Raw genomic sequence first — 13,440 nt, forward strand, 5'->3', positions numbered from 1 at the left:
AAAAGTATTTAGTCAGCCACCAACTGTGCAAGTTTTCCCACTTAAAAAGATGGGAGAGGCCTGTAATTTTCATCATAGGTACACTTCTATGACAGACAAAATGAGAAACAAAATCCAGAAAATCACATTGTAGGATGTTTAATGAATTTATTTGGAAATTACAGGCCTCTCTCATCTTTTTAAGTGGGAGAACTTGCACAATTGGTGGTTGACTAAATACTTTTTTGCCCCACTGTACCTGCTGGAGCACGTGCTACGGGTGGGTGCTGCTATGGTGAACAGTGAGCTGAGATAAAGCGGGGCTTTACCTAGCAAAGACTTGGAGCCAGAGGGTTTGGTGACGAGTATGAAGCGAGGACCAGCCAACAAGAGTGTACAGGTCGCAGTGGTGGGTAGTATATGGGGCTTTGGTGACAAAACGGATGGCACTGTGATAGACTGCATCCAATTTGTTGAGTAGAGTGTTGGAGGCTAATTTGTAAATGATCCTATCTATGAGGGTGCCTGTGTTTACGGATTTGGGGCTGTACCTGGTGGGTTCATTGATCACTTGTGTGAGATTGAGGGCATCAAGCTTAGATTGTAGGATGGCAGGGGTGTTAAGCATGTCACAGTTCCAATGATCCAATGAACTGTTGTATTTCTGTTCAACATTTTGTATCAAGACTGCCCAAATCTGCCTAACTTGTTTATTAATAACATTTCATGTTCAAAACTGTGCACTCTCCTCAAACAATAGAATGGTATTCTTTCACTGTAATAGCTACTGTAAATTGGACAGTGCAGTTAGATTAACAAGAATTTAAGCTTTCTGACAATATATGATATGTCTATGTCCTGGGAAATGGTCTTGTTACTTAGAACCTCATGCTAATCGCATTAGCCTACGTTAGCTCAACAGTCCTGCAGGGGACCCACCTATACTGAAGAAGTTTTAATTACTTTTTAATTGGCAAGATAAGCCAATTTAGGGATGACATGCCAGCAACAAAGGCTGACACTACACATCCAAGTATATCGGACCAAATTATGAAAGGCAAGAATTGGACTTTTGAATACCGTAAAGTCAGAGTGGAACGGGTTAAAAAATGATTGTTGTCTATCAACAATGACAAGCCACCTGGGACAATCCGGAGGGGAAATTACTGAGGATAATAGCAGATGATATTGCCACTCCTATTTGCCACATCTTCAATTTAAGCCTACTAGAAAGTGTGTGCCCTCAGGCCTGGAGGGAAGCTAAAGTCATTCCGCTACCCAAGAATAGTAAAGCCCCCTATATTGGCTCAAATAACCACCTAATCAGCCTGTTACCAACCCTTAGTAAACTTCTGGAAAAAAATGTGTTCGACCAGATACAATGCTATTTCACAGTAATCAGATTGACAACAGACTTTCAGCATGCTTACAGGGAAGGACACTCAACAAGTACAGCACTTACCCAAATGACTGATGATTGGCTGAGAGGAATTGATGATAAAATGATTGTGTCTTGTTAGATTTCAGTGCAGCTTTGGACATTATCGATCATAGTCTGCTGCTGGAAAAAAAGTATGTGTTATGGCTTTACACCCACTGCTATAATGTGGATAAAGAGTTACTTGTCTAACAGAATACAGAGGGTGTTCTTTAATGGAAGCCTCTCAAATATAATCCAGGTAGAATCAGGAATTCCCCAGGCAGCTGTTTAGGCCCCTTGCTCCTTTCAATCTTTACTAACGACATGCCACTGACTTTGAGTAAAGCCAGAGTGTCTATGTATGCGGATGACTCAACACTGAAATGACTGCAACACTTTACAAACAGTTGCAGTTAGTTTCAGAGTGGTTGGCAAGGAATAAGTTTGCCCTAAATATTTGTAAAACTGAAAGCATTATATTTGGGACAAATCATTCACGAAACCCAAAAACTCAAATAAATCTTGTAATAAATAATATGGAAATTGAGCAAGTTGAGGTGACTAAACTGCTGGGAGTTACGCTGGATTGTAAACTGTCATGGTCAAAACATATTGATACAACAGTAGCTAAGATGGGGAAAAGTATGTCCATGATAAGGTGCTGCTCTATGTGGTCAGGTGCCACAAAAAAATGACTTAGGAGAATTGCAATTGGTTCAGAACAGAACAGCACGGATGGCCCTTGGATGCACACAGAGAGCTAATATTAATAATATGCATGTCAATCTCTCCTGGCTCAAAGTGGAGGAGAGACTGACTTCTTCACTACTTGTATTTCTGAGAGTTATTGACATGTTGAATGCACTGAGCTGTCTGTTTTAACAACTGGCACACAGCTCGGACACCCATGTATACCCCACAAGACATGCCACAAGAGGTCTCTTCACAGTCTTCAAGTCTAGAACAGAGAATGGGAGGCGCACAGTACTACATAGAGCCATAACTAAATGGAACTATATTCCACATCAAGTAACTGATGCAAGCAGTACAATTAAATGTTTAAAAATGACTAAAAAATAACCTTATGGAACAGCGGGGACTGTGAAGCAACACAAACATAGGCACAGACACATGCATACACACACACATACACACACACGATAACATACGCACTATACACACACATACACATGGATTTAGTACTGTAGATATGTGGTAGTGGTGGAGTAGGGGCCTGAGGGCACACAGTGTGTTGTGAAATCTGTGAATGTATAGTAATGTTTTTAAAATTGTATAAACTGCCATAATTTTGCTGGACCCCAGGAAGAGTAGCAGCTGCCTTGGCAGCAGCTAATGGAGATCCATAATAAATACAAATACATTTCTCATTAATGAGAGGTCAGAAAAGTCCAAGTATGACTAAGTGAGATGAGGGGAGAATACCAACTTCACATAGGAGGTACATTACAACAGAACTAGTGATACATTCTGTGTATAATACAGATGTGACAACTTCGTGGTTAGTTAAATGTTACTGCTGTAACCACCAGAAAGATGATTGGCCACATAACGGAATGGGGTTGGGGTCTCTATGAGGCACATGGCCAAGTTATGTTTTTTTGTCCCACTACATTGTCAGCCAACATCTTTTGGTGTTACTAACAGATGAGAACCAAGGTGGAATCGACATTATTTCAATACAACCACTGTGCATCTCAGTAGCTACATCTTCATCGCTCACCTTTTGTACTGACATGAATTCTGAGTGTCACTGACTGACTTGTTGAATCTTCACCTTTGTGAAATGACAAAGTAGCTTCATCTCTAGAAAGCTTTTACAGGCCTGTTCTTCGAGAAAAGAGACCTGACCTAACAGAGTGACTAACATTATAAGGGGGAAGACATGTAGCCTATGTCTCAATTTCTGTCACAGAATAAAACAGTGACATCCCACTGGGCACAGAAGTCTATTTTTGATTTACTTTTATTTCAGTTGCCAAATCAAATCAAAGTGTATTTGTCACATGCGCCGAATACAACAGTGAAGTGCTTACTTACGGGCTCTAACCAATAGTGCGAAAAAAAGGTTTGTGTGTGTAGTTAAGTAAAGAAATAAAACAACAGTAAAAAGACATTTGAAAATAACAGTAGCAAGGTTATACACCTGTTAGTCAGGCTTATTGAGGTAGTATGTACAGTGCCTTGCGAAAGTATTTGGCCCCCTTGAACTTTGCGACCTTTTGCCACATTTCAGGCTTCAAACATAAAGATATAAAACTGTATTTGTAATTTTTTGTGAAGAATCAACAACAAGTGGGACACAATCATGAAGTGGAACGTCATTTATTGGATATTTCAAACTAATCAAGTCTCCGTATAAATGCACCTGCACTGTGATAGTCTCAGAGGTCCGTTAAAAGCTCAGAGAGCATCATGAAGAACAAGGAACACACCAGGCAGGTCCGAGATACTGTTGTGAAGAAGTTTAAAGCCGGATTTGGATACAAAAAGATTTCCCAAGCTTTAAACATCCCAAGGAGCACTGTGCAAGCGATAATATTGAAATGGAAGGAGTATCAGACCACTGCAAATCTACCAAGACCTGGCCGTCCCTCTAAACTTTCAGCTCATACAAGGAGAAGACTGATCAGAGATGCAGCCAAGAGGCCCATGATCACTCTGGATGAACTGCAGAGATCTACAGCTGAGGTGGGAGACTCTGTCCATAGGACAACAATCAGTCGTATATTGCACAAATCTGGCCTTTATGGAAGAGTGGCAAGAAGAAAGCCATTTCTTAAAGATATCCATAAAAAGTGTCGTTTAAAGTTTGCCACAAGCCACCTGGGAGACACACCAAACATGTGGAAGAAGGTGCTCTGGTCAGATGAAACCAAAATTGAACTTTTTGGCAACAATGCAAAACGTTATGTTTGGCGTAAAAGCAACACAGCTCATCACCCTGAACACACCATCCCCACTGTCAAACATGGTGGTGGCAGCATCATGGTTTGGGCCTGCTTTTCTTCAGCAGGGACAGGTGATGGTTAAAATTGATGGGAAGATGGATGGAGCCAAATACAGGACCATTCTGGAAGAAAACCTGATGGAGTCTGCAAAAGACCTGAGACTGGGATGGAGATTTGTCTTCCAACAAGACAATGATCCAAGACATAAAGCAAAATCTACAATGGAATGGTTCAAAAATAAACATATCCAGGTGTTAGAATGGCCAAGTCAAAGTCCAGACCTGAATCCAATCGAGAATCTGTGGAAAGAACTGAAAACTGCTGTTCACAAATGCTCTCCATCCAACCTCACTGAGCTCGAGCTGTTTTGCAAGGAGGAATGGGAAACATTTTCAGTCTCTCGATGTGCAAAACTGATAGAGACATACCCCAAGCGACTTACAGCTGTAATCGCAGCAAAAGGTGGCGCTACAAAGTATTAACTTAAGGGGGCTGAATAATTTTGCACACCCAATTTTTCAGTTTTGGATTTGTTAAAAAAGTTTGAAATATCCAATAAATGTCGTTCCACTTCATGATTGTGTCCCACTTGTTGTTGATTCTTCACAAAAAATACAGTTTTATATCTTTATGTTTGAAGCCTGAAATGTGGCAAAAGGTCGCAAAGTTCAAGGGGGCCGAATACTTTCGCAAGGCACTGTACATGTAGGTATGGTTAAAGTGACGATGCATATATCATGAACAGAGAGTAGCAGTAGCATAAAAAGAGGGGTTGGCGGGTGGTGGGACACAATGCAGATAGCCCAGTTAGCCAATGTGCGGGAGCACTGATTGGTCGGCCCAATTGAGGTAGTATGTACATGAATGTATAGTTAAAGTGACTATGCATATATGATAAACAGAGAGTAGCAGCAGCGTAAAAGAGGGGTTGGGGGGGCACACAATGCAAATAGTCTGGGTAACCAATTGATTACCTTTTCAGGAGTCTTATGGCTTGGGGGTAAAAACTGTTGAGAAGCCGTTTTGTCCTAGACTTGGCACTCCGGTACCGCTTGCCATACGGTAGTAGAGAGAACAGTCTATGACTGGGGTGGCTGGGGTCTTTGACAATCTTTAGGGCCTTCCTCTGACACCGCCTGGTGTAGAGGTCCTGGATGGCAGGCAGCATTGGCCCAGTGATGTACTGGGCTGTAAGCACTACCCTCTGAAGTGCCTTGCGGTCGGAGGCCGAGCAATTGCCGTACCAGGCAGTGATGCAACCGGTCAGGATGCTCCCGATGTTGCAGCTGTAGAACCCACTGTTCCTAGGCAGTCATTGAAAATAAGAATTTGCTCTTAACTGACTTGCCTAGTAAAATAAAGGTTAAATTTTTTTTTTTTTTAAATAGGCTTTGTCATGCCCTCTTCACGACTGTCTTGGTGTGTTTGGAACATTCTAGTTTGCTATTGATGTGGACACCAAGGAACTTGAAGCTCTCAACCTGCTCCACTACAGCCCCGTCGATGAGAATGGGGGCGTGCTTGTCGCTCCTTTTCCTGTAGTCCACAATCATCTCCTTAGTCTTGGTTACGTTGAGGGATAGGTTGTTATTCTGGCATCACCCGGCCAGGTCTCTGACCTCATCCCTATAGGCTGTCTCGTCGTTGTCGGTGATCAGGCCTACCACTGTTGTGTCGCCTGCAAACTTAATGATGGTGTTGGAGTTGTGCCTGGCCATGTAGTCGTGGGTGAACAGGGAGTACAGGAGGGGACTGAGCACGCACCCCTGGGGAGCTCCAGGATTGAGGATCAGTGTGGAAAATGTGTTGCTACCTACCCTCACCACCTGGGGGCGGCCCGCCAGGACGTCCAGGATCCAGTTGCAGAGGGAGGTGTTTAGTCCTAGGTTCCTTAGCTTAGTGATGAGCTTTGAGGGTACTATGGTGTTGAACGCTGACCTGTAGTCAATGAATAGCATTCTCACATAGGTGTTCCTTTTGTCCAGGTGGGAAAGGGCAGTGTGGAGTGCAATAGAGATGGCATCATCTGTGGATCTGTTTGGACGGTATGCAAATTGGAGTGGGTCTAGGGTTTCTGGGATAATGGTGTTGTTGTGAGCCATTACCAGCTTTTCAAAGCACTTCATGGCTAAGGACGTGAGTGCTACGTGTCTGTGGTCATTTAGGCAGGTTGCCTTTGTGTTCTTGTGCACAGGGACTATGGTGGTCTGCTTGAAACATGTTGGTATTACAGACTCAATCAGGGACATGTTGAAAATGTCAGTGAAGACACCTGCCAGTTGGTCAGCATATGCCAGGAGCTCACGTCCTGGTAATCCGTCTGGCCCCGCAGCCTTGTGTATGTCGACCTGTTTAAAGGTCTTACTCACGTCGGCTACGTAGAGCATGATCACACAGTCGTCTGGGAACAGTTGATGCTCTCATGCATGCCTCAGTGTTGCTTGCCTCGAAGCGAGCATAGAAGTGATTTAGCTCGTCTGGTAGGTTCGTGTCACTGGGCAGCTCGCGGCTGTGCTTCCATTTGTAGTCTGTAATAGTTTGCAAGCCCTGCCACATCCGACGAGCGTCGGAGCCAGGGTAGTATGATTAAATCTTAGCCCTGTATTGACGCTTTGCCTGTTTGATGGTTCGTCGCAGGGCGTAGCGGGATTTCTTGTAAGCTTCCGGGATAGAATCCCAGGTCTACCCTTTAGCTCAGTGTGAATGTTGCCTGTAATCCATGGCTTCTGGTTGGGGTATGTACGTAAAGTCACTGTGGAGACGACGTCCTCGATGCACTTATTGATAAAGCCAGTGACTGATGTGGTGTATTCCTCAATGCCATCAGAAGAATCCCGGAATATGTTCCAGTCTGTGATAGCAAAACAGTCCTGTAGTTTAGCATCTGCTTCATCTGACTACTTTTTATAGACCGAGTCACTGGTGCTTCCTGCTTTAATTTTTGATGTAAGCAGGAATCAGGAGGATAGAGTTGTGGTCGGATTTGGAGGGCGAGGGAGAGCTTTGTACGTGTCTCTGTGTGTGGAGTACAGGTGATCTAGAATTTTTTTTCACCCTCTGGTTGCACATTTAACATGTTGATAGATATTTGGTAGAACTGATTTAAGTTTCCCTGCATTAAAGTCTCCCGCCACTTGGAGCGCCACCTCTGGGTGAGTGGTTTCCTGTTTGCTTATTTCCTTATACAGCTGACTGAGTGCGGTCTTAGTGCCAGCATCTGTTTATGGTGGTAAATAAACAACCATGAAAAGTATAGTTGAGAATTCTCTAGGCAAGTAGTGTGTCCTGCAATTTCTCACAACATACTCTACTTCAGGCGAGCAAAATCTAAAGACTTCCTGAGATTTCGTGCACCAGCTGTTGTTTACAAATATGCACAGACCGCCCCCCCACGTCTTAGGGTGTATGCTGTTCTATCCTGCCGGTGCAGCGTAAATCCCGCTAGCTGAATATCCATGTCATCATTCAGCCACGATTCCGTGAAACATAGGATTGTCATTCAACTAAGGTGAATTCAATATTAAATCAACATTGGATTTAGGGAAAAAGTTGGATGAAGAAAATACTGAATTACCTTATGTTGATGACTTTTTGAAAATCCAATTAGTTTTCCATGTTGATTCAAAGGCATCACATAGAATTGTTTTGTTGAAATGACATGGAAACAACAGAGAGGAGGACAAGGTTTGACTGAAGTCATTATTCTGATAGAGGGACAATGAACTTTTTCTTTAAATTGCAGTACAGTAACATTTAATACAGAACACCATACTTTGCTCGGGTTGGAAAATAAAGCAATTCGAAAAGTTTTTCACATGCATTGTTTACTTTAAGGTTAAATAGTCCATGTTCAAAATAACCCTCAAAATGAACATTATCATGAATTTGACTTTTTCTCTTGGATAGCTACTGGCAAGACGAGTCAATTGAGATGTGGCATTTTGATGATCGAGACATGGTGGAAAAAAATGTATTGTTAGCAAGTAAAGTTAGCAAAGCCAGGCATCTTATCCTGGTTTCACATTGTTTCCACGTAATTTAAACAAAATTATTCTATGTGATGATGTTGATTGGATTTGCAAAAAATCATCAACGTAAGGGAATTTCATATTTTTTTCACCCAACTTTGAACCTAAATCCAATGTCATGGTGACATTTTTTGTTGATTTCATGTTGAATGCCATTGTGACATGTTTTGTTGATTTCATGTTGAATTCATGTTAGTTGAATGACAACTCAACCAAAAGTAAATCTAAAATAGACTTCTGTGCCCAGTGGGATGTCACTGTTCTATTCTGTGACAGAAATTGAGACATAGGCTACAGTAAGAAGCATTAGAAGGTTGATGAGGGGGTCTTAAAAGACAAACAACTTGGCCCGTGACTCATAGAGACCCCAACCCCATTCCGTTATGTGGCTAAGCGTCTTTCTGGTGGTTACAGCAGTTACATGTAACTAACCACGAAGATGTCACATCTGTATTATACACAGAATGTATCACTAGTTCTGTTGAAGTTAATCTTCTTCCATGTTGCGTTGGTATTCTCCCCCTCATCTCACTTAGTCATACTTGGACTTCTATGACCTCTCATTAATGAGAAATGTGCTACCATCATGTACTAGAACCTTGTTTGTACCTTTGTCACCTTAGTAGTAGGTCTTAGCAAGATAGCATCCAGATTTTGTCATTCAATCTTTTAGACAATTGAGTAAGGTATACTTGGTTGGTGGCAATTCAGTTTCTAAGGATCCTGATGGTCATAAAATCGGTCAAACTGATGACATTGGACATTTTCCAATCATACCACTGTTTTGGAGTTATTCAGTTTTCTCTCGGGTTCGTAAACGAAACAGACAACTTGTTAACTAGATTAATGCATTCATTCTAGTGATGTAAGTAAGACAATTTTCTGGTGAGCACTACTTTATTCAATTTTCTGGGGCAACAAGTCCTGACAGAAGAGAAGCTGCATATATCTAACTATAGTTGACAAACAAAAGGCCTACCAAATGCCAGAAATTATAATATGGCCTAACGAATGTTGGGAATTTTAAGCAGAAACTTGTCTAAATTTGGGGTGAAAGTAGTCATTGTGCTATACGGTGAAGTACGGAGTATAAGAAAAATACATTATTATGGAATTATTATGGTGGAAAGAACTGCGCATGTAGCCTACTTTTTGAAGTGATTTGTTTGACAATCAGATGAAACCTTCGAAACACAACCCCATAGACTGCAAAACACCCATGATATGTGCCTCTGAGCCTGTGCAGACTGTTAACAAAAACAGTAAAGTGGAACGACATTTATTGGATATTTCAAACTTTTTTAACAAATCAAAAACTGAAAAATTGGGCGTGCAAAATTATTCAGCCCCTTTACTTTCAGTGCAGCAAACTCTCTCCAGAAGTTCAGTGAGGATCTCTGAATGATCCAATGTTGACCTAAATGACTAATGATGATAAATACAATCCACCTGTGTGTAATCAAGTCTCCGTATAAATGCACCTGCACTGTGATAGTCTCAGAGGTCCGTTAAAAGCGCAGAGAGCATCATGAAGAACAAGGAACACACCAGGCAGGTCCGAGATACTGTTGTGAAGAAGTTTAAAGCCGGATTTGGATACAAAAAGATTTCCCAAGCTTTAAACATCCCAAGGAGCACTGTGCAAGCGATAATATTGAAATGGAAGGAGTATCAGACCACTGCAAATCTACCAAGACCTGGCCGTCCCTCTAAACTTTCAGCTCATACAAGGAGAAGACTGATCAGAGATGCAGCCAAGAGGCCCATGATCACTCTGGATGAACTGCAGAGATCTACAGCTGAGGTGGGAGACTCTGTCCATAGGACAACAATCAGTCGTATATTGCACAAATCTGGCCTTTATGGAAGAGTGGCAAGAAGAAAGCCATTTCTTAAAGATATCCATAAAAAGTGTCGTTTAAAGTTTGCCACAAGCCACCTGGGAGACACACCAAACATGTGGAAGAAGGTGCTCTGGTCAGATGAAACCAAAATTGAACTTTTTGGCAACAATGCAAAACGTTATGTTTGGCGTAAAAGCAACACAGCTCATCACCCTGAACACACCATCCCCACTGTCAAACATGGTGGTGGCAGCATCATGGTTTGGGCCTGCTTTTCTTCAGCAGGGACAGGGAAGATGGTTAAAATTGATGGGAAGATGGATGGAACCAAATACAGGACCATTCTGGAAGAAAACCTGATGGAGTCTGCAAAATACCTGAGACTGGGACGGAGATTTGTCTTCCAACAAGACAATGATCCAAAACATAAAGCAAAATCTACAATGGAATGGTTCAAAAATCAACATATCCAGGTGTTAGAATAGCCAAGTCAAAGTCCAGACCTGAATCCAATCGAGAATCTGTGGAAAGAACTGAAAACTGCTGTTCACAAATGCTCTCCATCCAACCTCACTGAGCTCGAGCTGTTTTGCAAGGAGGAATGGGAAACATTTTCAGTCTCTCGATGTGCAAAACTGATAGAGACATACCCCAAGCGACTTACAGCTGTAATCGCAGCAAAAGGTGGCGCTACAAAGTATTAACTTAAGGGGGCTGAATAATTTTGCGCGCCCAATTTTTCAGTTTTTGATTTGTTAAAAAAGTTTGAAATATCCAATAAATGTCGTTCCACTTTATGATTGTGTCCCACTTGTTGTTGATTCTTCACAAAAAAATACAGTTTTATATCTTTATGTTTGAAGCCTGAAATGTGGCAAAAGGGGGCCGAATACTTTCGCAAGGCACTGTATATTAATGTTAATCAGAATGATCTTTTAGTGTTGTGAGTATTGTTTTGTTCGATTAATCATGTAACAATCAACTCATTAGGATTTGGTGCTGTAACATCTGCTTCCAACTCACATCCCCTGAACGCAGCTCACTTTCCAGCCCACTTTCCAGCTCACACTCTCAAACACCTAGATCCCCTGAATGCAGCTCACTCTCCAGATTCTAATCACCTGTTCACACACCTGTATGTCATTATCACACACTATTTAGTTCAGTTCTTTGCACCCCATCACTGTGAGGTATTGTTTGTTTTGTGACACATCTTTCAGAGTGCTGGGTTTCCCGTGAGTTACTCCTCCCATGTATGATAATTTCTGCCTGCCTCACTAACAACGCATTTTGCCTGTACCCTGCCTGTATTTTAGCCTATTGGATTTCCTGTTATCTCCCTATTGCCTGATCTCCCGGACTACGTTACTAGCCTTTTCCCTGCCTGTACTGTTGCCCTTTTGGACCCCCTGTGTATGACCTTCTGCCTGCCCCTGGACCCAGCTACCTGCCTCCTCCTGTGGTCCTTTGCAATAAACACCTGCTGCGCCCTGCGCTTGAAACCAGCTCTCTGTCTCCCCTTGTGTTCATTACAGGGGCACCATGGAAGAAGTTGTTTAACGAGTTACCATCTCCCGAATTAAACTCTAGATGATATATAAGTTATATATGTTGACAACAGTAATTTACTAATCATTACCTCATATCAGTCTCATAATTCTGAACGTCACGTTCTTCTTGCATCTGCACAAACCCCAGCTTTACTGATCATTCTGTACCACACAAACTGATTTATTATTATTTATTTCCTAACTAACTAAATGATAACACAGGATACACACACATGGTATAGGTTATTGATTAGAAACTTCATACGATGGAAACAGGTTCCTAGTGGACTAACAACAACACGACAGATTGTTTATCAAAAGAGAGAGGAGTAGAGAGGGGAAAATGGAGAAAGAGAGAAAACACTAATACAATTGGAACTATGCTCACAGTAATCATAACACTTTGCCATCGAACCGTCGCCAATTTGGAGTAAGAAGTCATGAACATATTTACGTGTTTGAATGTCTTCCTTTGTCGTTTATCTCTGTTGGGCCCAGGCCTTTGTGGAAAGGGTTCCATTGGGCCTTCTCATGAGCTCTTAAGTGTAAGGCTCTGACTGTCCACAAGAGGCCATAATGTCCTTCTTCTTAGTTGGCTGTGGCTTCAATGCCTTGTCCTGTAGTCTGAAGCAGAACTAACAGGTTGGTGTTTAATTTCCCTCGTTCTGGAAGAGTGGTCCACTGAAGACAGCTCATCAGCCAGGTCAATGATCCCCAGCGGGGTGATGAGAGCAGTGTAGTAGACGATGGTTTGAAGAGAGTAACAGGATGGTCCTACTTAAATTCACTTTCTTAGATACAGTGCTTAGAACAGCTACTCAGCCGTAACATTGATTGTTAGAGAGGCTACTTTGTCGTCTTCACCTCGTGTTGATTTTCAGGGTTGTAACCAATAGAGACCTAGGCTGTAGCTTGAGTCCTTCTGGTCTGATATGTTAATTCTCAACTCATCCTTTATACACTCTGGTAAAAAGGGGGTGCTCCGTCATGCTGACACGCTCTCTGAGCTCCCTTGGATGTGGCTACTTACTGGAGCAAAGTATCATCAAAACTATGATCTCGTTTGAAAACAAACATTTCATTCCTATCTTAACAAAAACACTTGCATCATCTTTGTACAGCGTGTATACTGTTCAAGTTACAATATTTTTGTTAGAAAATTTTTATTCCATTTTTAATGACATCACAAAAAAGACATTAGTTTTCCATAGACCACCTCTCATCATTCCCCACATTTGATGATAGGAATATTGTTCCAGTGTTCTCTTTTGGACGTTAGAGTTTTTTGGCGGCAAAAAGTCTCTGTAACAAAGTCACATTCCAATCATCAATATGAAAGGGTAAAAAGATTCCTCTGCTGCATACAATTTATGACCGGGCATGAGGTGTCACAAAACCCCCCACACCTCTCACCCTCTGCGGGTGAGAGGGGTCTGATAGAAATTGATCCATTGTAAACCTGATATTTGGATCCTCACAGGAGAGTCATGACAACAAACTAAGAGATTGTTCCTCCTGGCCATGGAGACATCTGCAACTCGTTCCAGTTATCATTTCAATTATCGTTATTTTTTCCATCTTTCATGCCATTCAGTGTTGTATATATAGTCAAATCAACCAGATCTTTCTTTAAAGTTTTTATTTTGAAGT

The sequence above is a fragment of the Oncorhynchus kisutch genome, linkage group LG10 (genome assembly GCF_002021735.2).
Source record: "Oncorhynchus kisutch isolate 150728-3 linkage group LG10, Okis_V2, whole genome shotgun sequence".
NCBI classification, from domain to species: Eukaryota; Metazoa; Chordata; class Actinopteri; order Salmoniformes; family Salmonidae; genus Oncorhynchus; species Oncorhynchus kisutch.